This window comes from Carcharodon carcharias, assembly GCF_017639515.1.
Source record: "Carcharodon carcharias isolate sCarCar2 chromosome 37 unlocalized genomic scaffold, sCarCar2.pri SUPER_37_unloc_2, whole genome shotgun sequence".
Lineage (NCBI taxonomy): Eukaryota > Metazoa > Chordata > Chondrichthyes > Lamniformes > Lamnidae > Carcharodon > Carcharodon carcharias.
This window is the reverse complement of record NW_024470767.1, coordinates 2,558,035-2,585,950: the sequence shown is the minus strand read 5'-3', so window position 1 is coordinate 2,585,950 and position 27,916 is coordinate 2,558,035. Positions and strand designations below refer to the sequence as shown.

The 27,916-nt window shown below is 48.1% G+C and overlaps 1 long non-coding RNA gene across 1 annotated transcript; it reads right to left on the bottom strand.

Annotated features, from left to right (window-relative positions):
- Positions 1–643: 643 nt before the first annotated feature.
- LOC121274696 lies at positions 644–3,448 on the bottom strand. Its single transcript, XR_005942281.1, has 3 exons — positions 3,394–3,448; positions 952–986; positions 644–733 (listed from the first exon to the last, which is right to left on the bottom strand). It is a non-coding gene; the product is annotated as an uncharacterized LOC121274696 (long non-coding RNA).
- Between the last annotated feature and the right edge of the window lie 24,468 nt (positions 3,449–27,916).

Genomic DNA, 27,916 nt, shown 5'->3' with positions numbered 1-27,916 from the left:
AGTTGCTGTAATGGGATTTGAATTTGTATCTCTGGGGCATTTGTCAGGGCCTTTGGATCACTAGCTTACTAACAATACCACCACGCTACTATCCCAATGTCAGAACTCCCAAGTGTAGTGGTGGTGTAAAAGTACAGGGGTATTAGCTTTTCCGTACTCCTTCATATCATGGATAAAAGTGTTCACTAACCTGTTAGAATTAAGAAGGCAATACTGGGGTAAGATTAGGGAATTTAATATGGGATATAAATTTAGGATCAGTATCAGTGTGGAAGGTTAGATGCTTTTATAAAAATTGAGATGAGGTAAATTATTTTTATTTTCAGCTTTTCCAAATCATTTTTCAATCCTTATGATGTGGAGGGTATCTATTTGCTAAAGCCCATTCAATCAATCTTCAGAAATCTTTTCTTTAGTTTTCCTTCTATTCCAAAGGAAATAACTTATAATTTGATGGGAAACCATCTGTTACCACATTCAAGTATTGACTCTTGATTTATTATGTTAGACAGTGAGAGGTGACAAATTACTGGGCAGTGAGGTGGGGAGAGAGAGGAGGGATTCACAGCTGAATCTTTGCCCGACACAAAAGGAATTGTAATGACACTTACCAGCCAAAAAGACACAGAAGACAGCGGTATCCATATGATGGACCCTGTGAAGTACACAGCTGAGGTATGGTCAAGGGACATACAGGAAATAACCAGATGTCATCACAGCGGGGGTCCAATAGCTGAGATTAACAGACTAATGTAAGCAACTAAGAAACATTCCTCATTTTTGCGAATAACAAATTAAACTCAGGGTGGGATAGTAACAAACAGCTTCTGGATGGGAAGGATAGGACGGGTTAGCTGGGGGTGTGGTGGGGGGATGGGGGGTGGGGGGGCACGTGGGGGATGATTTTCAACCTCCTTACTCAAACATGCAGATTTAAGTCTAGAACCTCACCAGACTGTCAGTCACAGAATCAATCCAAAGCAGACCTGAAATAGGCAGACACACAAGATTATCACCAAGTATAAATGATACAGTGACAACCTGTAAATAACTTGTTTATTGAGAAGGCAATATTCTCAAGGTGCTGGAGATCCCGACTGAAATCATGTCAGATCTTTCAATAAATCACTTCATCAAAAGGATCCTCAAATGCAAGATTGATGATTGGATTCTGCTCAGTGTACAATAAACTATCAATAAAGGCTTATAAAAACAAAAAACTGCGGATGATGGAAATCCAAAACAAAAACAAAAATACCTGGAAAAACTCAGCAGGTCTGGCAACATCGGCGGAGAAGAGCAAACACTGAACAATTTCTCCTTCAACTCCTCTCACTTCCTCCAAATAAAAGGTGTGGCTATGGGTACCCACATGGGCCCCAGCTATGCCTGTCTCTTTATGGGGTATGTGGAACATTCCTTAGTCCTACTCCGGCCCCCTCCCACAACTCTTTCTCCGGTACATCGATGATTACTTCGGTGCTGCTTCATGCTCTTATCGGGACCTGGAAAAATTTATTAATTTTGCTTCCAATCTCCACCCCTCCATCATTTTCACATGGTCCATCTCTGACACTTCCCTTCCCTTCCCTTCCTTGACCTCTCTGTCTCAATTTCTGGTGATAGACTGTCCACCAATATCCATTACAAACCTACCAACTCCCACAGCTACCTTGACTACAGCTCCTCACACCCCGCTTCCTGTAAGGACTCCATCCCATTCTCTCAGTTTCTTCGCCTCTGTCACATCTGTTCCGATGATGCTACCTTCAAAAATAGTTCCTCTGACATGTCCTCCTTCTTCCTTAACCGAGGTTTTCCACCCACGGTAGTTGACAGGGCCCTCAACCGTGTCCGGCCCATCTCCCGCGCATCCGCCCTCACACCTTCTCCTCCCTCCCAGAAACATGATAGGGTCCCCCTTGTCCTCACTTATCACCCCACCAGCCTCCGCATTCAAAGGATCATCCTCCGCCAATTCCAGCATGATGCCACCACCAAACACATCTTCCCTTCTCCGCCCCCCCACCCCCCCCCGGCGGCATTCTGTAGGGATCGTTCCCTCTGTGACACCATGGTCCACTCCTCCATCACCCCCTACTCCTCAACCCCCACCCACAGCACCTTCCCATGCAACCGCAGAAGGTGCAACACCTGTCCCTTCACTTCCTCTCTCCTCACCGTCCAAGGGCCCAAACACTCCTTTCAAGTGAAGCAGCATTTCACCTGCATTTCCCCCAACTTAGTCTACTGCATTCGTTGCTCTCAATGCAGTTTCCTCTACATTGGAGAGACCAAACGCAGACTGGGCGACCGCTTTGCAGAACACCTTCAGTCTGTCTGCAAGAATGACCCAGACCTCCCTGTCGCTCGCCATTTTAACACTCCACCCTGCTCTCTTGCCCACTTGTCTGTCCTTGGCTTGCTGCATTGTTCCAGTGAAGCCCAACGTAAACTGGAGGAACAGCACCTCATCTTCCGACTGGGCACTTTACAGCCCTCCAGACTGAATATTGAGTTCAACAACTTTAGATCTTGAACTCCATCCCCACCCCCTTTCCATTTCTTCCCCCTTCCTTTTGTTTTTTCCAATAAATTATATAGATTTTTCTTTTCCCACCTATTTCCATTATTTTTAAATCTATACCTTTTATGCCCTTTTAGTCTTATTTCACTCCACCCCCACTAGAGCTATCTGTGCCTTGCATGTCCTGCTATCCATTCTTAATAAGCACATTCTTTTAGATAATATCACCACCTTCAACACCTCTTTGTTTTTTTGTCTGTGATATCTTTGGATATCTGCTCCTATCACCACTTGCTTGTCATTACAACCTCCCCCCCACCCCATCTTAAACCAGCTTATATTTTGCCCCTCTCCTATTTTTACTCAGTTCTGTTGAAGGGTCATGAGGACTTGAAACGTCAACTTTGTTCTTCTCCGCCGATGCTGCCAGACCTGCTGAGTTTTTCCAGGTATTTCTGCTTTTGTTATCAATAAAGGCTATCCATCAATAGCTCTCTTTAATGTTCATCATTCCATTCTCAACAACAAATTCCTGATTATCACTGTTTATCTTTGAAATGGAAAAGCTTTTTTCAATATTAATGACTTGACTCTGTTTTCTAAGAATGGACAATTCTCATTACATCAACGCTGACCCATCTCCTCCTTTCGTTGTAATTAGCAGCTTCAGCTAAACTAAAAATTCTTTAACTGACAATTACCATGCAGGTCATTTTTAAATTGCCCTCACTCAGATCAAACCCTTTATTTAAATTCTAACATCAGTTCAATTAGATTTCACATGTAAAAGAATTCTCTCCCCGGCACCTCAGCATTCTACAAATATTAAACGATAATATAAAAATTCAACCATGAGCATCACCCACCAGTGAAAATAAGGGCCACAGAGATGAAGATGAGAGAGAGTCCATGTGTCTTCATTGTGAAGCTGCTAATATGAATTAGACTGCGCAGTAATGATATAGATACACATCCTCTTCCTGTTTACAGTATTACCATTGACATCCTGAAAGTCCCTGGATCGGACTAAATAAGTGACTAAATAATGATTTTCAAATTTTTTTTTTTTTGGTTTCAATAGATGATTGTGAGAATCTAACTATGTTAAAACATCGCCTTTATTCTGGGCCTCATGCTGTCCAGAAAAAAAGGGATGAACACTGGCTTCAGCTGTCTTTTATTAGTTGAGTTTCAGGCATTATCAATAGTGTTGCAAGCCAAACAATGTTTTCAAAATATTTCACCACCGAATGCTAATTGTACCGAGTGTATATCTCAATCAGGGAGAAAAGAACAATCATTGTAAATTTCCCTTCTCCACCTGTCTGCAACCTTTAGAACAGCTGACCACACCATCCTTCCCCATCAGCTCACCTCCATCATCCAGTTGGGTGGGACTGCACTTGTCCAGTTCCATTTTTATCTGTCCTGTTGTAGCCAGAGAATCACCAGATATGGTTTCATTTTCTCAGCTTCAGCAGCAGTACCTCTGGAGTCCTTCAAAGACCTATCCTTGGCGTTTTCCTATTTCATAAGAATATAAGAAATAGGGGTAGGCCATTCAGCCCATTGAGCCCTCTCTCTCTCATTCAATGGATCATGGCTCTTCTACCTCAGCTACATCTGCTCTCACTATCACCGTAACTCTTCATTTCCCAAAAACCAAAACGTCCATTGATCTCTGACTTGAATATACTCAACAACAAGAAGTGATATTTATATATCATCTTTAATGTAATGAAATATCCCAAGGTACTTCACAGCAGCATTATGGAACAAAATATGCAACTGAGCCAGTGAAGGAGATATTAGCTCAGATGACCAAAAGCTTGGTCAAGGAGGTAGGCCTTAAGGTGTGTCTTAAAGGAGGAAGGTGTAAGAAGTAGAGAGGCAGAGAGATGTAGGGATGGTATTCCAGAATTAAGGACCTAGGCAACTGAAGGCTTGGCCACCAGTTATTGGAACAATTAAAATTGAGGCCAGAATTAGGGGAGCGCAGATATCTTGGAGGATTGTCCGGCTGGAGGAGATCACAGAGATGGGGAGCACCCAGGCCATGGAATGATTTGAAAACAAAGATAAGAATTTTAAAATCAAGACCTGCGTCGAATTAAGACATGAGCAGCAGAGTTTTGGATGAACTCAAGTTTATGGGGGTGGGGGGGAGGTGGTGGGCAGGAGGGTAGAATTCGGGAGATCAGCCTGCTAGGAGTGCACTGGAATAGTCAAGTCTGGAGGTAACAAAGGCATGGATAAGGGCTTTAGGAGCAGATGAGCTGAGACATGGGCAAAGTTGGGCAATGTTACAGAAGTGGAAATAGGTGGTCTTAGTAATAGCACAAATATGAGGTCAACTGAACATCTACAGTTTGCTGCAGTGGAGAATTCCAAAGGTTGACAACCCTTTGAGTGAAGAAACTTCTCCTCATCCCAGTCCTAAGACTGTGATCCATAGTTCGAGACAACCAAGCAGGGGAAACATCCTCCCAACATCCAGCATTTAACCCTCATCCTTAAGAATGTTATATATTTCAATGAGATCATCTCTCATTCTTCTCTGAGGAATATAGGGCTGGTACATTCAACCTGTCCTTATCGGATGCTCCCATCATCACAGGAATCAGTCTAGTAAATTTTCACTGCACTCCCTCTAAGGCAAATGTATCCTTTCTAGGTAAAAAGACCAAAATTGTATACAGCACTCCAGTTGTGACCTCACCAACATCCTGCACAATTGCAGAAAGTCTTCTACTCTTATGCTCTTATCTCTTTGTAATAAGGTGCGGTGATACACTTTGGTACAAAGAACATGGAGAAACAGTATAGAACATAGAGTACTATTGTAAAGAGTGTGCAGGAGCAGTGAGACCCAGGTGTATTCGTACATAATTCATTAGGGTGGGAAGACAGGAGAAAGCTGTTTCTAAAGCAACATTATTCTAGGCTTCATTATTAGGGATGTAGAGTACAAGAGCAGGGATGTTATGATGAATTTATAAAAGACACTGGTTAGACCTCAGCTGGAGTATTGTGTACAGTTCTGGGAATTCCCAGGACATGGATCTTCAGGCTGCAAGTGGTTAGCTACATGAGGTACGGTGAATGTTGCTGGCAGGGGAAGGGGGAATTAGACAGGGAGGAGAGAAAAGAAGAGGTGGGGCGGGTGTGGAGGCGTAGGGTGGGGGGTGCAGGGGAGGTTAGGAATGATAGGGGAAAGAGAGAGATGCTGCAGGGGTCATGGAATGGGTGAGATGGTTTATGGAGCAGGAGGGTGGGAAGGACTGTGGTGGAGTGCAGGCAGGAGGTGGGGTGTGCAGGTGTGAACAGGCCATGGGGATGTGTGCAGGTGCGAAAGGGCATTGGGGGTTGGGGGGAGAAGGGAAAGGGGTTCAGAGGGAGGGGTCTGTGGTGTCAGCTGATGAGTCCTGGGGGCACATTGAGAGAATTGTTAAGAGGAAGGGATGGTGAGGGTTAAAGGGGGCAATGGGACCTGGTAAAGTGAGGGTCCTGCTATGATAGGTGAACAGACGAAGAGGGTTGTTGTAGGGGACACTGGAGGTCGGCAGGATGAGGGGGGTGTACATGCCTATTGTCACAGGGGTGGGCTCCTTGGGAAGCTAGGGGATGTGGACATTCACTTGCATGGGATGGGGGAGGGTTTAGGGAGACTGTGGGGAGGTCAAAGATCACACTAGGAGGGTCTATGGTTATGGGGAGGGTGAAGGTGTTGGACCCCACCTGAAAAGTCACACATACCACGGCCGCATGCAACTGTCTAGAGCCTTGAGGTGGAGACCTCAAGATGCTGCATGGGAGTTGGGTCAGTGGGGATGAGTGGAGTCGTGGGTCCACTCAACTGGACAACTGAAGGGAACCCCAGCAAGTAGTACTGAGCTGAAGAAGGGTCAAATGGACTTGAAACATTAACTCTGTTTCTCTCTTTACAGACGCTGTCAGACCTGCTGTGTTTTTCCAGCATTTTCTGTTTTTGTTTCGGATTTCCAGCATCCGCGGGATTTTGCTTTTTTCACTTCTAGCAGGGGTGGACGCAGTCTGCTGACCAGTTTGCCCTGTTGTCTTGGACTACCTGGGGGCCTGGCTTACTTTGGCTGTCCTGCTCGCTCTGCAGTCATAGAGGATGAAACTGAAGGGGGTCACAGGCAAGGGGGATTCTGTCCAGCTGGGCACCCTCACAGTCCTGAGTGGAGGTTCCAGGGATGTCCAACAGCTGCTCCTCCTCCCTTTGGATGCCTGAGGGGCCCTGCCTGACTCCTCGAGGAGAAGGGGCACCTGGAGGGAGGTCGAGTTGCCCCATTCCCCCCTCCTGTAGCCACAGCAAGATATCTATAGCTACAGCGAGGGAGTGCAGGTCAGCGTGCATCTCTTGACAGAAACTTGGCGTTCTGCTGGATGAGGTTCTCCATGCTGTTCGCCATCCTCCCCATGGAGGTCAAAACCACTTCATCAGAGAGTAGGTGGATGGACCCCTCTGCCTCATATCCCCCCCCGCCTCTTGCAGCATTTCCAGCACCTCGTGCAGGGCCGATCCCAGCTGCCCATCATCCGACTTGGAGGTCGCAGGTGCCTCTTCCCCAGCAGTCCTCCGAGTGTCGCTGAGCTTGGCTGACCCTGCCTCCTCCTGCTGGGGACACGTGCCTCCTCTTGGCTGACCCTGCCTCCTCCTGCTGGGGACACGTGCCGCCTCTTGGCTGACCCTGTGGACACGTGCCTCCTCTTGGCTGACCCTGCCTCCTCCTGCTGTGGACACGTGCCTCCTCTTGGCTGACCCTGCCTCCTCCTGCTGGGGACATGTGCCTCCTCTTGGCTGACCCTGCCTCCTCCTGCTGTGGACACGTGCCTCCTCTTGGCTGACCCTGCCTCCTCCTGCTGGGGACATGTGCCTCCTCTTGGCTGACCCTGCCTCCTCCTGCTGTGGACACGTGCCTCCTCTTGGCTGACCCTGCCTCCTCCTGCTGTGGACACGTGCCCTTGTGGTGACCACTGCCTGAATGAGATCTTGTACCCACCACGGTGTGTGTGTCTCAGGGCTGCTGGAGGGTGTAGGTGATGGCTCTACAGGGGCACTCTCTTCCTCCTCCCCACTGTCCTCGGTCCTATGTGGACTGGCGGTACTGCTGGACAGGCCTTCCCCTCTTCCTGCTGTAAGTGAGAGAGGAGAGAGCGCGAGTGACTGTATGAGCTGCCTCCGACCTGGAGGAACGCATGACCCACAGGTTTCTACGTGACGACACTGTGCACGGATCCTTGCTGAATGGAGGCTGCCTGCCAATCCCTCCATCTCCACGGGCTCGGATAGGTTCCTCGCCTGTCAGCTCAGCAGCCTGCTCTTCAAACTCTGCAAGGTTCCTTAGTTCAGGTGGCCCTCTTCCTGTCGTCTGCCTCTATCTCTCGCCTGTTGCGCCATAATGTTTCCTGCGCAAAGAGAGAAGACGGGGTTGTGAGCTTTTGGGTTTCAGGTATCTTTCTCATGCCTCCACTCTTACAACTAACCCATGGATTGTGTGCCATGTGATTGATGCACTGCAGGTTGTTCACAAGGGTTGTGGGCCAGCACCCTCCAGGATAGGGAATGCATGCAGCTAGAACAATAAGACTCACAGAGGCATGTCATCAGCAGTGCTTGCTGGTGCCCTCAATGCCTAACCCCCTCCCTCCTCCCTCCCCTGCCTCCGCCCACCACCCCCCCCACTCCTCCACAATCCCCACACTGAGACAGCACCTGAGCTGTCCATGTAGAGGGGTCAGAGGTCCACCGTGGCCACTCCACCAGACTGGATGGACTACAGTGGGGCTATGAAGCATCACCTTGTCACGTTGAGTAGCTCTTTTCTGTATGGGCTGGTGTCCTTGCCACTGAGGCCCATGTCCCCTCCACCCTTCAGTGAGGTGAGTGTGAGCAGTTGAAGGTTTGCTTACCCGTGCAGCGCGGATGAGGTCATTCATCCGTTTCGGGTACTGCAGGGCGGTCCACCGGCGGAGGCCGTGGCCTCCGGCCACCATGGCGACTTCCTCCCATGCAGGGTCAGCCACGGGGCTCAGCCTCCTCCTCCCATCCTCAAGGTACAGGACTCCCCTCTCGGCCTCCACTGCATCGAGCAGCACATCGAGGGAGTGTTGCTGAACCTGGAGGCCGGAGCTCTCTGGGATCGCCCGGCCATCTCTTCCTCCCACAGTGGCTCCACGACAAAGAAGTTGATGTCTGGGTGCCTTTTAAATACGGTGCCCAGCAATGACATCAGGGTGCACATCATCCCACCCCGCCATGCAACACACCGGGAAACCCCCGACTGCATAATTAATGAGCCCAGCATCAGGCGCAAATTCCCATCGGGCTCTGGGGCGGGAAACACCCCCAGTTGCCACCGCAGGGAAATCCTGGCCAAAGTGTCCAACATTAGATGTGATTCCACAATTGGACAGCACCTGCTAAACAATCGTGATTGTGCTAAAACCAGTTTAAGATTATCAGTGATCAAGTCAAGTTCACTGCCTCTGAAGGCTGAGCAGAGGAGGCGAGTGCGAGGACGGGCTTGTTAGAAGGCCCACCCTCGTTCTCTGAGACTTCGGACCATTTGTATAAAAGATTATTAGTCCCTCTATCCCTCCATTCTCATCCCACTCACCCAACCCAATGCCCTTCACAACTCCCACCATGCCACCTCATGAAAGTCCATATTCACATCAATGGTGTAACCCTCTCCATTACTTCATCAAAGATAACATTGTACAGGACAGATTATTGAGCAATGTTGTGGTGCACCAAGGTTGAAGCTCATTTTCTGGAATATCTAAAAAAGTTTCTTCCAAATCTTGCACTTCAGAGTCATTCTGTGGTTTCTGACTGAGTGCTTTTGCAACAAAAGGAAGGCCTCAACCTCACCAAGAGAGTGAATTCTTAAAGTCTAGCCTAATACTTTTCCTAACCATTATTATAGGCTAAACTTATTATTAATTACATTGTGCTAAACAGCATCACATACAAGGGAATTATGAAATGTCGATACCCAACATTGTTTTGTGGCATCTTCAGTATGTGTGGACTTCACTTGGTTAATATAATTGCTATTCCACCAAATAAAACCTCTAATTATAAATCTATCTTTGACTCAGTACCATTTCACACCAGTCAATCCAGACATTTTCAAGTACTATTTTTCCGGCACTTCTTATAATAACCGATTAAAGCTGTCTGCATTACCTGTATCAATGCACACTGGCATGTAATTTCATTAGGTTTACTGAAGTGACCAAGATGGTTATTGCTTTGAAAGTCAGCCCTGACTCAATGGCTCGGTGATACTTTAAATTAGCAAACCACCTTGCTTAACAGGCAAAAGCTAAAGGTTACTAATGCTACAATTATAGAAACAAATCAATCGCAGTGCAGTATAGCTTAGCATACTTCAGGACTGTCTAATTAACCCTTTCCTTACAATCGTGACACAGCTTCAATTTATTTCCAATTTTGCAAACATAAAGATTTGCAAGAATTGTTTTCTTCATAATGACTTCACTTAAGTTGCATTTCGTTTTCATTATGGTGCATTCAGCGGTTTCCAAGACGCCAATGTTGCTGAATAAACCTGAAAGAGAATGAGAATGTCTATCAACCTATGACCATCCTGTGACTCTTTATCTAAATGTAGATGAGAGGGCTCCCTTTAAATCTGCCAAGCTGCACATCTGTTGGCCAAGGAGTTCAGTGTAATGTAGGAAGGACCATGCCTTTGTTCTCTGGGTTTAAACTCCTCTGTGAAATACTTCAGCATTGACTATTCGTATAAACCCATAACTAGCCTATTTAAATGCAGGTTTAAATTAACAGGTTTGAACAGATTCTGATGAAGGGCTTTGGACTTGAAACATTGACTGTTTTTCTTCCTTCACAGGTGCTGCCTGAACCGGTTAATTTTTAGCAGCAAGTTATGTTTTTATGTCGGAGTTCCAGCACCTGCAGTTGCCTTTGTTGAACAGGTAAGAAATGACTGTAGTGCCCGTGGTGATTAATAAGGGCCAGTGGAAGGAAGAATGGTGTCAGCGACAATGGGAAGCAGGTGGATCCAGGAGCCATCCAGGAGCAGTGGATCAGGATGGGACCCAGCAGAAACAGCTCAGAGCTAGCTCAGCGTCAAGTGAATAATTCCCAGATTAGGAGCAGAAAATGCCAGAGGATGCAGGAGGCTAGAGTGGAGACAACCCAGAAGAGGATACAGACCCTGTGGCAGAGGGTGATGTTGGAGGTCACTGTAAGCTCCGTAAGCTGTGGAGAAATGGACCTTGGCCCAGGGCAAGTGGATTTCTGGCCAGGGTATACACAGCAGCAAAATAAAGCTGAGAGACCAGCCATTTGTTGAAGTACTGTCAACAGTTAGGTGGGTAGGCCATAGGTTTGGAAAATGTTACCTTCAAATATCCATGACAGTCGAATTCTGCAGAGCAGTGAAGTCCTGATGATCCAGGAAGCCATATTTCAGCAAAGTTCCAGAAGTTGAAAAGAGGAGCTCAGTGAAACAAAGAGCAAGCAGGATGAGGATGATGGGCATGGGACTTCCCAGAGGTAACATTAAACTTGCAACTTCAGTTCGTGATGTGGACTAGAATGCACCAACTGATAGGAGTCAAGGGAGTCAAAAACAGCAGAACATTGGAGACTGGGCAAGAACAGACAACGGATGACCAAGGCTCATGTTACAGAGAAAAGGAACTGCCGGCCCAGGAACCATCCTCGTCAAACTTCTCAGGGTCAGGCTCTTGGGCTTTGGTGAAAAGGAAGTATGTGATTTTTATGAATGCATGGCTCAGCAGATATTATTAGCACCGCTCTTGCAGGACACACTGTACTCTGTGTTGCTGCAGAATTACGACATTGTACTCTGGGCCCTGAATAATGTCTAACTGATTGGCAACAAAATGACTTAGGACAACTCCTCCTTCATTCTGCCCAACGCACGTAACATACTTTGGCATAGCTTTTCTGCCATGACCATCTTGGAGGAGGGTAAGCTTTTAAACCTGGCTGGTCTACCCCTTTTGCCTGATTTCAAGATGGATGGATACTTGATTTGCTTGAAAAGAGAAGAGCAATGAATTGCTTAACAGGGTGAATAGCACTGATAATATGTTTGCAGCATCTCTCGTACAGTAAAATGACAGCAACAACTTGCAATGATTTACATTTATATAGTGCCTCTAATGTAATAAAGCATTCATAGGTGCTTCACAGCACCTTCTTTATCCTTTCATGGGATGTGGGTGTCACTGGCAAGGCCAGCATTTGTTGCCCATCCCTAATTACCCTTGAACTGAGTGGCTTGTTTGATTATTTCAGAGGGCAGTTAAGAGTCAACCACTTTGCTGTGGGGCTGGAGTCACATGTAGGCCAGACTGGGTAAGGACAGCAGATTTCCTTCCCTTTAAAGGACATTAGTGAACCAGATTGGTTTTTAATGTTGCCATTATTAGTCACCGTTACTGAGACTAGCTTTCAATTCCAGATTTATTAATTGAATTTAAATTCCACCAGCTGCCGCATTAGCTTGGGCCTCTGGATTACTAGTCCAGTGACATTACCGCTGTGCCACCATCACTTCACAGGAGCATTATAAAATAAAATAGGACACTGAGCCACATAAGGAGAAGGAGATTTTTAAAGGAGGAATGTAAGAGGCAGAGAGGTTTAGGAAGGGAATTTCACAGCTTGTAGGCATGGCCGCCAGTGGCTGAACAATTAAAATCGGAGATGCTCAAGGGGCCAGAATTGGAGGAGGACAGGTATCCCAGGGGATAGTGGGCTGCAAGATCTTACAGGGATAGGAAGGGACAAGGCCATGAGAGATTTGTAAACAAGGATAAGAATTTTAAAATCAAAATGCTGTTAACCGGGAGCCAGTGTAGGTCAGCGGGCTAAGCGGTGGAAGGGTGGAAGGGGTCATGATGCAAGTTACCACACAGGCAGCAGAGTTTAGGATGACATTAAGTTTATCGAGAGTAGATTGTGGGAGGAATGCATTGGAATAGTTAAGTCTAGAGGTAACAAAGGCATGAATGAGGTTTTTCAGCAGCAGATCAGCTGAGACAGGTGAGGCTGTGCGACCTTACAGAAGTGGGAATAGGTGGTATTAATAATGGCACAGATATGAGTGAAAATGACATCCATGGGTGCAGACAGACTGGTTTAGTCTCAGATGGTTGTCAGGGAGAGATATGTAGTCAGTAGCTAGGGAAAGGAGTTTGGAGTGGGGCCTGAAAACAATGGCTTCAGTCTTCCTAATATTTAATGAAAGGAAATCTCTGCTTGTTCAGTACTGAATGTCGGATAAGCAGTCTGATAATTTAGCAACAGTGGAGGAGTCAGGAGAAAGAGATGGTGGTGAAGTGGAGCTGGGTATCGTCAGCTTGCATGTGAAAATTAATGCTGTGCTTTTAGATGATATCGCTGGGGGGACAGAATGTGCATTAATACAATGATTTTGCCATGTTAGCTTCAGACACTGCAATTTGCAGCCAGATGTTGGTATCAAGTTCTTGGTTAGCCGTGCATTTGAACCCTTGTGAGCGAGTGTTCCAAAGGCCACCTCGATCCTGTGTGGTCCGCTCCTACTTGTTTACACTGGGTTTCAGGACTCTTGCTCACATCTTGATGATCAGATAAAGATTCTGTACATTTATAATTAGGCCCACTGGGATAATATCAGGAGGGCAGTGTAAAACAAATTCCAAGAATGGAACAAGGGACCACAGGTTCAAACTAATAGATGGCAAACGGAGGACTAAGTTGAGGAAATTTTTCTCACAGGAAATATTCCTCTCAGGGTATCTGCACCTATCATTTTGTTTATTTCCTTGAGGATACATCTTTCCAGTGTTCCCCAAAATATTGGGGCATGATTGTCCTTGCTGAACACAAGTCAGATAAAAGTTGTTTCCCCTGTACCACATATATGCTATACTTCACTCAGTCTAACATGATATCCCAGTTTAATACTGAACAATGGATTGAATAAAGGAGGAGTCAGGTCTTATCCTGAATGATCGCATGATCTTGAATATTATTTCCACTGAAGGATATTATTATCAGCTGTAAAGCCTTAACATTTGGATCTCAATAAATCTCTCCATGTCTCCCTCTTCCTTAAAACCTACCACTTTGACCAATCTTTTGCTCACCTCTTTCCAATGATCCGTCCTTTAGCTCGGTATCAATTTTTGTCTGATTCTGCTTTTATGAAACTCCTTGGGATAATAAAGGGGCTATATAAATGTAGGTTGTGGTTAATAAAGCGATATCCACATGCACACTAGTCATTCCTTGTTAAGGTGTTTTATTTATTTATTCATTTAGGGAATGTGGGCTTTACTGGCTGGGCCAGTATTTATTTCCCATCCCTAGTTGCCCCTTGAGAAGGCGGGGCTGAGCTGCCTTCTTGAACCGCTGCAGTCCATGTGGTGTAGGTACACCCACAGTGCTGTTAGGGAGGGAGTTCCAGGATTTTGACCCAGCGACAGTGAAGGAACGGCCGATATATTTCCAAGTCAGGATGGTGAGTGACTTGGAGGGGAACTTCCAGGCGGTGGTGTTCCCATGTGTCTTCTGGCCTTGTCGTTCTGGATGGTAGTGGTCATGGGTGTGGAAGGTGCTGTCTAAGGAGCCTTGGTGAATTCCTGCAGTGCATCTTGTAGACGGTACACACACTGCTGCTACTGTGGGTCAGTAGCGGAGGGAGTGATTGTTTCTGGATGTGGTGCCAATCAAGCAGGGCTGCTTTGTCCAAGATGGTGTCAAGCTTCTTGAGTGGGAGCTGCACTCATCCAGGCAAATGGAGAGTATTCCATCACACTCCTGACTTGTGCCTTGTAGATGGTGGACAGGCTTTGGGGAGTCAGGAGGTGAGTTACTCATCGCAGGATTCCCAGCCTCTGACCTGCTCTTCTAGCCAAAGTATTTATATGGCTAGTGCAGTTCAGTTTCTGGTCAATGGTAACCCCCCGGATGCTGATAGTGGGGGATTCACTGATGGTAATGCCATTGAACATCAAGGGACAATGGTTAGATGCTCTCTTGTTGAGACAGTCATTGTCTGACACTTGTGTGGTGTGAATGTTACTTGCCACTTGTCAGCCCAAGCCTGGATATTGTCCAGGTCTTGCTGCATTTGGACATGGACTGCTTCAGTATCTGAGGAGTCGCGAATGGTGCTGAACATTGTGCAATCATCAGCGAACATCCCCAATTCTGACCTTATGATGGAAGGAAGGTCATTGATGAAGCAGCTGAAGATGTTTGGGCCAAGGACACTACCCTGAGGAACTCCTGCAGTGATGTCCTGGAGCTGAGATGACTGACCTCCAACAATCACAACCATCTTCCTTTGTGCTGGGTATGACTCCAACCAGCGGAGAGTTTTCCCCCAATTCCCATTGACTCCAGTTTTGCTGGGTCTCCTTGATGCCACACTCGGTCAAATGCTGCCTTGATGTCAATTTTTTTAAAATTCATTCTATGGGATGTGGGCATCGCTGGCTAGGCCAACATTTATTGCCCATCCCTAATCGTCCTTGTTCAGAGGGCTTTTAAGAGTCAACCATGTTGCTGTAGGTCTGAAGTCACATGTAGGCCAGACCAGACCAGGTAAGGATGGTAATGCTATAATAACTGTCTCAAAGAGGCTGTCTGAGGAAGATGCTTTATAGAGATAGGTTGGACAGGTTGGGCTTGTTTCTACTGGAGTTTAGAAGAGTGAGGGGTGACTTGATTGAAGTATATAAGATCCTGAACAGCCTTGACAAGTTGGACGTGGAAATGATGTTTCCTGTTGTGGGTGAATCCAGAACTAGGGGGCACTGATTTAAAATTAGGGGTCATCCTTATAGGCCAGAGATGAGGTAAACTTTTTCTCTGAGGGTTGTGCAACTTAAGAACTCTCTGTCTCAGAAGGCAGTGCGGGTGGAGTCACTGAATATTTTTAAGACAGAGATAGGTAGATTCTTGTTAGGTAAGGAATCAAAGGTTATCAGGGGGAGTTGGGAATGTGGAAATCGAACCACAATCATCCATGATCTTAATGAATGGCGGAGCAGGCTTGGGGGGCTGAATGGCCTACTTCTGCTTCTATTTTGTATGTTTGTATATAGCTTGATGGATTAGACATCCACCTGTAGGGGAGACCATAGTTAGGGGCCATAAATTTAAGACAGTCACTAATAAATCTGTTAAGGAATTCAGGAGAAGCCTCTTTACTCAGAGAATGGGGAGAGTGTGGAACTCACTACCAGAGGGAGTGATTGAGGTGCGTAGGATATATACATTTATTCTCAGTGAATCCCCACCATGACATGGTGGGGAGGCTTGTTTGTTCTGATGATGGCTTCAATGATGCTATCAGGAGCTCCTTACTCCTGGTGGGGCCACCCATGGAGGCAAAATCAAAGGGAATTACAAGACAAAGTGCGGTCCAAAAAGCCTGCAACAACAGAGCAGGTGAAGAAATACAGTGCTTCTCAACAGCGGCAAAAACAGAAGAAGGCTGCATGGCAAGGTGGTCCTGGTCACCATGGTTTGACATGTCACCGAAATCTGCACACCAACCCATCAAGATCTTCCAGAGAGTGGAGAGGAACCAGACCTATGTGGGAGCACCTCTAACCAGGAGTGGAGAAATAAAGAGCAAGGCTTGGGGCCTTCACTTACCTTCAGGGAGCAGAGAGGAACCAGACATGCATGGGAACACCTCCAATTGGGAGCCTTCAGGAGCTGACTGTGTTTGAAAAAAAAATCAAACAGTGACATCACAGGAAAACCATAAGTTGATTGGTTGGTGAGCAACTACCGTTAGAAAGTGTTTGGAAATAGCTGAAAATTTAAAAAAAGAATTAAGTTAAAGCAATTACTTAAAATAATTAAGAGATGCAAGCAGAAAGGAAGTAAAATGAAGTTAAGGTAAGTGAAGTAAAGTTAAGTCATGACACGGTAGCTCGGCTGCGTGGATTGTGCATTCTGTGGTGTGTGGGAAGTCATGGACATTTCCCGTGGCACCGATACCAAATGTGCACTAACTGGTTTTCCCTTTTAGATACTGATCAGGGTGATGGTCCTCAGAGGAGAGCAGCCAGAGCCAAGTCCCTGGCACCACAGAAAGCTGAGCTGCACAGAAAGGAGGAAGAAGAGTAGAAGAGCAATAATGGTAGGGGATTCAATAGTTAGGGCAATAGCTCAGCATTTCGATGGCTGCAGACATGACATCAGGATGGTATGTTGCCTCCCTGGTTCCAGGGTCAAGTATGTCACTGAGTGGCTGCAGGACCTTCTTATGAGGGAGGGTGAAAGTCAGAGGTTGTGGTCCAGATCAGCACCAACAACATAGGTAGAAAGAGGGATGAGGTCCTGAAAGCAAGTTTAAGGGAGCTGGGATAGAGATTCAAATTCAGGACTTCAAAGATAGTAATGTCGGATTTACTCCCAATGCCACTTGCTAATGAGTACAGAAACAGGAGGATAGAGCGTATGATCGTGTGGGTGGAGAGATGGTGCAAGAGGGAGGGCTTTAGATTTCCGGGGCAGGTGGAACCTGTACAAGCCGGATGGGTTACACTTTAACAGGACCGGGACTCATGTCCCTGCTGGGAGATTTGCTCGTGCTGTTGGAAGGGTTTAAGCTATCTTGGCAGGGGTGTGGGGAGCAGAGAGGGAATTGAGATAGGAGAGAAGCAAAGCTGGTGATGGAAGGAAGAAAAATAGTAAGTGAAACTGGAAAGCTGAGAGAACAAAGGCCAGCATCAAATAAGGTCAAAAAGCAGAAAGACGTTAACAAGGCAAAATGAAAGGCCCTCTATCTGAATGCATGTAGTATTCGCAGCAAGATAGATGAATTGATGGCACAAATTGAAACAAACAGATATGAGGATATGATCTAATTACTATTATGCTAACATGGCTGCAGGGTGACCAAAGCTGGGAGCTAACTATTCACGGGGAGGTGGTGGCATAGTGGTATTGTCGCTGACCGGTATTCCAGAGACCCGGGATAATGCTCTGGGAGCCTGGGTTTGAATCACGCCAAAGCAGGTGGTGGAATTTAAATCTAATAAAAAACCTGGAATTAAAAGTTTTGCCGATTGTCATTAAAAAACCATCTGGTTCACTAATGTCCTTTAGGGAAGGAAATCTACCACCCTCACCTGGTCTGGCCTACATGGGACTCCAAACCCACAGCAATGTGGTTGACTCTTAAATGCCCTCTGAGCAAGGGCAAATAGGGATGGGCAATGAATGCTGGCCTAGCCAGTGATACCCATAACAAAAACAGAATTACCTGGAAAAACTCAGCAGGTCTGGCAGCATCGGCGGAGAAGAAAAGAGTTGACGTTTCGAGTCCTCATGACCCTTCGACAGAACTTGAGTTCGAGTCCAGGAAAGAGCTGAAATATAAGCTGGTTTAAGGTGTGTGTGTGGGGGGCGGAGAGATAGAGAGACAGAGAGGTGGAGGGGGTTGGTGTGGTTGTAGCGACAAACAAGCAGTGATAGAAGCAGATCATCAAAAGATGTCAACGACAATAGTACAATAGAACACATAGGTGTTAAAGTTAAAGTTGGTGATATTATCTAAACGAATGTGCTAATTAAGAATGGATGGTAGGGCACTCAAGGTATAGCTCTAGTGGGTTTTTTTTTATATAATGGAAATAGGTGGGAAAAGGAAAATCTTTATAATTTATTGGGAAAAAAAAAAGAAGGGGGAAACAGAAAGGGGGTGGGGATGGGGGAGGGAGCTCACGACCTAAAGTTGTTGAATTCAATATTCAGTCCGGAAGGCTGTAAAGTCCCTAGTCGGAAGATGAGTTTGCGTTGGGCTTCACTGGAACAATGCAGCAAGCCAAGGACAGACATGTGGGCAAGAGAGCAGGGTGGAGTGTTAAAATGGCAAGCGACAGGGAGGTTTGGGTCATTCTTGCGGACAGACCGCAGGTGTTCTGCAAAGCGGTCGCCCAGTTTACGTTTGGTCTCTCCAATGTAGAGGAGACCACATTGGGAGCAACGAATGCAGTAGACTAAGTTGGGGGAAATGCAAGTGAAATGCTGCTTCACTTGAAAGGAGTGTTTGGGTCCTTGGACAGTGAGGAGAGAGGAAGTGAAGGGGCAGGTGTTGCATCTTTTGCGTGGGCAAGGGGTTGTGCCATAGGAGGGGGTTGAGGAGTAGGGGGTGATGGAGGAGTGGACCAGGGTGTCCCGGAGGGAGCGATCCCTACGGAATGCCGATAAGGGGGGTGAAGGGAAGATGTGTTTGGTAGTGGCATCATGCTGGAGTTGGCGGAAATGGCGGAGGATGATCCTTTGAATGCGGAGGCTGGTGGGGTGATAAGTGAGGACAAGGGGGACCCTATCATGTTTCTGGGAGGGAGGAGAAGGAGTGAGGGCGGATGCGCGGGAGATGGGCCAGACACGGTTGAGGGCCCTGTCAACGACCGTGGATGGAAAACCTCGGTTAAGGAAGAAGGAGGACATGTCAGAGGAACTGTTTTTGAATGTAGCATCATCGGAACAGATGCGACGGAGGCGAAGGAACTGAGAGAATGGGATGGAGTCCTTACAGGAAGTGGGGTGTGAGGAGCTGTAGTCGAGATAGCTGTGGGTGTCGGTGGGTTTGTAATGGATATTGGTGGACAGTCTATCACCAGAGATTGAGACAGAGAGGTCAAGGAAGGGAAGGGAAGTGTCAGAGATGGACCACGTGAAAAAGATGGAGGGGTGGAGATTGGAAGCAAAATTAATAAATTTTTCCAAGTCCTGACGAGAGCATGAAGCAGCACCAAAGTAATCATCGATGTACCGGAGAAAGAGTTGTGGAAGGGGGCCGGAGTAGGACTGCAACAAGGAATGTTCCACATACCCCATAAAGAGACAGGCATAGCTGGGGCCCATGCGGGTACCCATAGCCACACCTTTTATTTGGAGGAAGTGAGAGGAGTTGAAGGAGAAATTGTTCAGCGTGAGAACAAGTTCAGCCAGACGGAGGAGAGTAGTGGTGGATGGGGATTGTTCGGGCCTCTGTTCGAGGAAGAAGCTAAGGGCCCTCAGACCATCCTGGTGGGGGATGGAGGTGTAGAGGGATTGGACGTCCATGGTGAAGAGGAAGCGGTAGGGGCCAGGGAACTGGAAATTGTTGATGTGACGTAAGGTGTCAGAGGAATCACGGATGTAGGTGGGAAGGGACTGGACAAGGGGAGAGAGAAGGGAGTCAAGATAACGAGAAATGAGTTCTGTGAGGCAGGAGCAAGCTGAGACGATCGGTCTACCGGGGCAGTTCTGTTTGTGGATTTTGGGTAGGAGATAGAAGCGGGCCGTCCGAGGTTGGGAGACTATCAGGTTGGAAGCTGTGGGAGGGAGATCCCCAGAGGAGATGAGGTCAGTGACAGTCCTGGAAACAGTGGCTTGATGTTCAGTGGTGGGGTCATGGTCCAGGGAGAGGTAGGAGGAAGTGTCTGCGAGTTGACGCTCAGCCTCCGCGTGGTAGAGGTCAGTGCGCCAGACAACAACAGCACCACCCTTGTCAGCGGGTTTGATGACAATGTCAGGGTTGGACCTGAGAGAATGGAGTGCAGTAAGTTCAGAGAGAGACAGGTTAGAATGGGTGAGAGGAGCAGAGAAATTGAGACGACTAATGTCGCGCCGACAGTTCTCAATGAAAAGATCGAGAGAAGGTAAGAATCCAGACGGAGGGGTCCAGGTGGAGGGAGAATATTGAAGATGGGTAAAAGGATCCGTTGAACTGGGAGAGGACTCCTGCCCAATATTCTCCCTCCACCTGGACCCCTCCGTCTGGATTCTTACCTTCTCTCGATCTTTTCATTGAGAACTGTCGGCGCGACATTAGTCGTCTCAATTTCTCTGCTCCTCTCACCCATTCTAACCTGTCTCTCTCTGAACTTACTGCACTCCATTCTCTCAGGTCCAACCCTGACATTGTCATCAAACCCGCTGACAAGGGTGGTGCTGTTGTTGTCTGGCGCACTGACCTCTACCACGCGGAGGCTGAGCGTCAACTCGCAGACACTTCCTCCTACCTCTCCCTGGACCATGACCCCACCACTGAACATCAAGCCATTGTTTCCAGGACTGTCACTGACCTCATCTCCTCTGGGGATCTCCCTCCCACAGCTTCCAACCTGATAGTCGCCCAACCTCGGACGGCCCGCTTCTATCTCCTACCCAAAATCCACAAACAGAACTGCCCCGGTAGACCAATCGTCTCAGCTTGCTCCTGCCCCACAGAACTCATTTCTCGTTATCTTGACTCCCTTCTCTCTCCCCTTGTCCAGTCCCTTCCCACCTACATCCGTGATTCCTCTGACACCTTACGTCACATCAACAATTTCCAGTTCCCTGGCCCCTACCGCTTCCTCTTCACCATGGACGTCCAATCCCTCTACACCTCCATCCCCCACCAGGATGGTCTGAGGGCCCTTAGCTTCTTCCTCGAACAGAGGCCCAAACAATCCCCATCCACCACTACTCTCCTCCGTCTGGCTGAACTTGTTCTCACGCTGAACAATTTCTCCTTCAACTCCTCTCACTTCCTCCAAATAAAAGGTGTGGCTATGGGTACCCGCATGGGCCCCAGCTATGCCTGTCTCTTTATGGGGTATGTGGAACATTCCTTGTTGCAGTCCTACTCCGGCCCCCTTCCACAACTCTTTCTCCGGTACATCGATGATTACTTCGGTGCTGCTTCATGCTCTCGTCAGGACTTGGAAAAATTTATTAATTTTGCTTCCAATCTCCACCCCTCCATCATTTTCACGTGGTCCATCTCTGACACTTCCCTTCCCTTCCTTGACCTCTCTGTCTCAATCTCTGGTGATAGACTGTCCACCAATATCCATTACAAACCCACCGACTCCCACAGCTATCTCGACTACAGCTCCTCGCACCCCGCTTCCTGTAAGGACTCCATCCCATTCTCTCAGTTCCTTCGCCTCCGTCGCATTTGTTCCGATGATGCTACATTCAAAAACAGTTCCTCTGACATGTCCTCCTTCTTCCTTAACCGAGGTTTTCCACCCACGGTCGTTGACAGGGCCCTCAACCGTGTCCGGCCCATCTCCCGCGCATCCGCCCTCACGCCTTCTCCTCCCTCCCAGAAACATGATAGGGTCCCCCTTGTCCTCACTTATCACCCCACCAGCCTCCGCATTCAAAGGATCATCCTCCGCCATTTCCGCCAACTCCAGCATGATGCCACCACCAAACACATCTTCCCTTCACCCCCCTTATCGGCATTCCGTAGGGATCGCTCCCTCCGGGACACCCTGGTCCACTCCTCCATCACCCCCTACTCCTCAACCCCCTCCTATGGCACAACCCCTTGCCCACGCAAAAGATGCAACACCTGCCCCTTCACTTCCTCTCTCCTCACTGTCCAAGGACCCAAACACTCCTTTCAAGTGAAGCAGCATTTCACTTGCATTTCCCCCAACTTAGTCTACTGCATTCGTTGCTCCCAATGTGGTCTCCTCTACATTGGAGAGACCAAACGTAAACTGGGCGACCGCTTTGCAGAACACCTGCGGTCTGTCCGCAAGAATGACCCAAACCTCCCTGTCGCTTGCCATTTTAACACTCCACCCTGCTCTCTTGCCCACATGTCTGTCCTTGGCTTGCTGCATTGTTCCAGTGAAGCCCAACGCAAACTCATCTTCCGACTAGGGACTTTACAGCCTTCCGGACTGAATATTGAATTCAACAACTTTAGGTCGTGAGCTCCCTCCCCCATCCCCACCCCCTTTCTGTTTCCCCCTTCTTTTTTTTTTCCCAATAAATTATAAAGATTTTCCTTTTCCCACCTATTTCCATTATATAAAAAAAAACCCACTAGAGCTATACCTTGAGTGCCCTACCATCCATTCTTAATTAGCACATTCGTTTAGATAATATCACCAACTTTAACTTTAACACCTATGTGTTCTATTGTACTATTGTCGTTGACATCTTTTGATGATCTGCTTCTATCACTGCTTGTTTGTCGCTACAACCACACCAACCCCCTCCACCTCTCTGTCTCTCTATCTCTCCGCCCCCCACACACACACCTTAAACCAGCTTATATTTCAGCTCTTTCCTGGACTCGAACTCAAGTTCTGTCGAAGGGTCATGAGGACTCGAAACGTCAACTCTTTTCTTCTCCGCCGATGCTGCCAGACCTGCTGAGTTTTTCCAGGTAATTCTGTTTTTGTTTTGGATTTCCAGCATCCGCAGTTTTTTTGTTTTTATCTCAGTGATACCCATATCCATTAAAATGTATGACAGTAGGCAGGCAATGACTAGCATTTAAAGAATTAATGCACGTTTTTTCCTTTGAGGCACAAGAACCCAACAGGCAAAGTGATCCAACTGAGGGTGAAAAGAGAAGTTAAAGATTTTATTAGGTCAAAGGAAGAGGCTTATAAAGTTATCAAAAAGAATAGTAAACCTTAGGATTGGTAGCTTTTTTCGAATTCAACAAAGGAAAACCCCGGACACTGATAATGAAAGGGAAAATAGAATGAGAGTAAGCTAGCAAGAAACATAAAAATGGACTCTAAAAGCTTCACTGGGAATGCGAAAAGGAAACAATTAGCAAAGACAAATGCGAGCTCATTACAGGCAGAGACAGGAGAATTTATAATGTCTATTCTCACCGAGGAAGATGCAAAAAACCTCCCAGAAATACCTAGAGAACCAAGGGACTCGCAAGAATGAGGAATGGACAGAAATTAGTCCTAGTAAAAAAGTAGTACTGGAGAAATTAATGGGACTGAAAGTTAATGAAGTGCAGTAACAGGCGTAAAGATCAGTATTTTTCGCCCAAGATGCAATGGCAGGTTTTCACGCCATATTGCCCGCTCCCTGCCTCATTAATTATGCAGGCACGGGAGACACGCCGTATCGCTGGCAGGCAGCCTCTGGATCGCCCGCTCTAGCATGAACCCCACCTCTTCACTCTGGGTGCCATATTTAAACTGCAGCTGCACGCACAGTTCTCAATGTCTGCAGTCCCGGACTGCTACACTCAACATATGGCCCTGAAATCCAAGAAGGTGGCAGCACCAAAGTTCAGTGACACCTCCCTGGAATGCTGCGGAGGCCTGCCGCGTGGTCCCCTATCCTCGCCGCGTGGTCCCCTATCCTCGCCGCGTGGTCCCCTATCCTCGCCGCGTGGTCCCCTATCGTCGCCGCGTGGTCCCCTATACTCGCCGCGTGGTCCCCTATCCTCGTGATGCCCTCTATCCTCACCGCGATGTCCTCTATCCTCGCCGTGTTGTCCTCTGTCCTCACCGCGATGTCCTCTATCCTCGCCGTGTTGTCCTCTGTCCTCACCGTGATGTCCTCTATCCTCGTGATGTCCTCTGTCCTCGTGATGCCCTCTATCCTCACCGCGATGTCCTCTATCCTCGCCGTGTTGTCCTCTGTCCTCGCCGTGATGTGCTCTATCCTCACCGTGATGTCCTCTATCCTCACCGTGATGTCCTCTGTCCTCACCGTGATATCCTCTATCCTCACCGTGATGTCCTCTATCCTCGCCGTGATGTCCTCTATCCTCACCGTGATATCCTCTATCCTCGTGATGAACTCTATCCTCACCGTGATGTCCTCTATCCTCACCGTGATGTCCTCTATCCTCGTGTTGTCCTCTGTCCTCACCGTGATGTCCTCTATCCTCGTGATGTCCTCTATCCTCGCCGTGATGTTCTCTATCCTCACCGTGATCTCCTCTATCCTCACCGTGATGTCCTCTATCCTCGCCGTGATGTCCTCTATCCTCACCGCAATGTCCTCTATCCTCGCCGTGATGTCCTCTGTCCTCACCGTGATGTCCTCTATCCTCGTGATGTCCTCTATCCTCACCGTGATGTCCTCTATCCTCGTGATGTCCTCTATCCTCACCGTGATGTCCTCTATCCTCGTGATGTCCTCTATCCTCACCATGATGTTCTCTATACTCACCATGATGTCCTCTATCCTCACCGCGATGTCCTCTCTCCTCACCATGATGTTCTCTATCCTCGTGATGTTCTCTATCCTCACCGCGATGTCCTCTATCCTCACCATGATGTTCTCTATCCTCGTGATGTCCTCTATCCTCACCATGATGTTCTCTATCCTCGTGATGTTCTCTATCCTCACCGCGATGTCCTCTATCCTCACCATGATGTTCTCTATCCTCGTGATGTCCTCTATCCTCACCATGATGTTCTCTATCCTCGTGATGTTCTCTATCCTCACCGCGATGTCCTCTATCCTCACCGTGATGTCCTCTATCCTCACCGCGATGTCCTCTATCCTCACCATGATGTTCTCTATCCTCGTGATGTCCTCTATCCTCACCATGATGTTCTCTATCCTCGTGATGTTCTCTATCCTCACCGCGATGTCCTCTATCCTCACCGTGATGTCCTCTATCCTCACCGCGATGTCCTCTATCCTCACCGTGATGTCCTCTATCCTCGTGATGTCCTCTATCCTCGTGATGTCCTCTATCCTCACCGTGATGTCCTCTATCCTCGCCGTGATGTCCTCTATCCTCACCGCGATGTCCTCTATCCTCACCGTGATGTCCTCTATCCTCGTGATGTCCTCTATCCTCACTGTGATGTCCTCTATCCTCACCGTGATGTCCTCTATCCTCACCGTGATGTCCTCTATCCTCGTGATGTCCTCTATCCTCACCGTGATGTCCTCTATCCTCGCCGCGATGTCCTCTATCCTCGTGATGTCCTCTATCCTCGTGATGTCCTCTATCCTCGTGATGTCCTCTATCCTCACCGTGATGTCCTCTATCCTCGTGATGTCCTCTATCCTCACCGTAATGTCCTCTATCCTCGTGATGTCCTCTATCCTCACCGTGATGTCCTCTATCCTCATCGTGATGTCCTCTATCCTCGCCGTGATGTCCTCTATCCTCACCGCGATGTCCTCTATCCTCACCGTGATGTCCTCTATCCTCGTGATGTCCTCTATCCTCGTGATGTCCTCTATCCTCGTGATGTCCTCTATCCTCGCCGTGATGTCCTCTATCCTCACCGCGATGTCCTCTATCCTCACCGCGATGTCCTCTATCCTCACCATGATGTCCTCTATCCTCGCCGTGATGTCCTCTATCCTCGTGATGTCCTCTATCCTCGCCGTGATGTCCTCTATCCTCACCGCGATGTCCTCTATTCTCACCGTGATGTCCTCTATCCTCGCCGTGATGTCCTCTATCCTCGTGATGTCCTCTATCCTCGCCGTGATGTCCTCTATCCTCGTGATGTCCTCTATCCTCGTGATGTCCTCTATCCTCACCGTGATGTTCTCTATCCTCACCGTGATGTCCTCTATCCTCGTGATGTCCTCTATCCTCACCGCGATGTCCTCTATCCTCACCGTGATGTCCTCTATCCTCACCGTGATGTCCTCTATCCTCGTGATGTCCTCTATCCTCACCGTGATGTCCTCTATCCTCGTGGTGTCCTCTATCCTCACCGTGATGTCCTCTATCCTCGTGATGTCCTCTATCCTCACCGTGATGTCCTCTATCCTCGTGATGTCCTCTATCCTCACCGTGCTGTCCTCTATCCTCGTGATGTCCTCTATCCTCTCCGCGACGTCCTCTATCCTCGCCGTGATGTCCTCTATCCTCACCGTGATGTCCTCTATCCTCGCCGTGATGTCCTCTATCCTCGCCGTGATTTCCTCTATCCTCGTGATGTCCTCTATCCTCGCCGCGACGTCCTCTATCCTCGCCGTGATGTCCTCTATCCTCACCATGATGTCCTCTATCCTCGTGATGTCCTCTATCCTCACCGTGATGTGCTCTATCCTCACCGTGATGTCCTCTATCCTCGTGATGTCCTCTATCCTCACCGTGATGTCCTCTATCCTCACCGTGATCTCCTCTATCCTCACCGTAATGTCCTCTATCCTGGTGATGTCCTCTATCCTCGTGATGTCCTCTATCCTCGTGATGTCCTCTATCCTCACCGTGATGTTCTCTATCCTCGTGAGGTCCTCTATCCTCGTGATGTCCTCTATCCTCGTGATGTCCTCTATCCTCGCCGTGATGTCCTCTATCCTCGTGATGTCCTCTATCCTCGTGATGTCCTCTATCCTCGTGATGTCCTCTATCCTCGCCGTGATGTTCTCTATCCTCGCTGTGATGTCCTCTATCCTCGCCGTGATGTCTTCTATCCTCACCGTGATGTCCTCTATCCTCGCCGTGCTGTCTTGTATCCTCACCATGATGTCTTCTATCCTCACCGTGATGTCCTCTATCCTCGCCGTGATGTCTTCTATCCTCGCCGTGATGTCCTCTATCCTCGTGATGTCCTCTATCCTCACCGTGATGCCCTCTATCCTCGTGATGTCCTCTATCCTCGTGATGTTCTCTATCCTCACCGCGATGTCCTCTATCCTCACCGTGATGTCCTCTATCCTCACCGCGATGTCCTCTATCCTCACCATGATGTTCTCTATCCTTGTGATGTCCTCTATCCTCACCATGATGTTCTCTATCCTCGTGATGTTCTCTATCCTCACCGCGATGTCCTCTATCCTCACCGTGATGTCCTCTATCCTCACCGCGATGTCCTCTATCCTTACCGTGATGTCCTCTATCCTCACCGTGATGTCCTCTATCCTCACCGTGATGTCTTCTATCCTCGCCGTGATGTCCTCTATCCTCGTGATGTCCTCTATCCTCGTGATGTCCTCTATCCTCGTGATGTCCCCTATCCTCACCGTGATGCCCTCTATCCTCGTGATGTCCTCTATCCTCGTGATGCCCTCTATCCTCGTGATGTCCCCTATCCTCACCGTGATGCCCTCTATCCTCGTGATGTCCTCTATCCTCGTGATGTCCTCTATCCTCATGATGTCTTCTATCCTCGTGATGTCCTCTATCCTCACCGTGATGTCCTCTATCCTCACCATGATGTTCTCTATCCTCACCGTGATGTCCTCTATCCTCACCGTGACGTCCTCTATCCTCGCCGTGATGTCCTCTATCCTCACCGTGATGTCCTCTATCCTCGTGATGTCCTCTATCCTCACCGTGATGTCCTCTATCCTTGCCGCGACGTCCTCTATCCTCGCCGCGACGTCCTCTATCCTCGTGATGTCCTCTATCCTCGTGATGTCCTCTATCCTTGCCGCGACGTCCTCTATCCTCGCCGCGACGTCCTCTATCCTCGTGATGTCCTCTATCCTCGTGATGTCCCCTATCCTCACCGTGATGCCCTCTATCCTCGTGATGTCCTCTATCCTCGTGATGTCCTCTATTCTCACCGTGATGTCTTCTATCCTCGTGATGTCCTCTATCCTCACTGCGATGTCCTCTATCCTCACCGTGATGTCCTCTA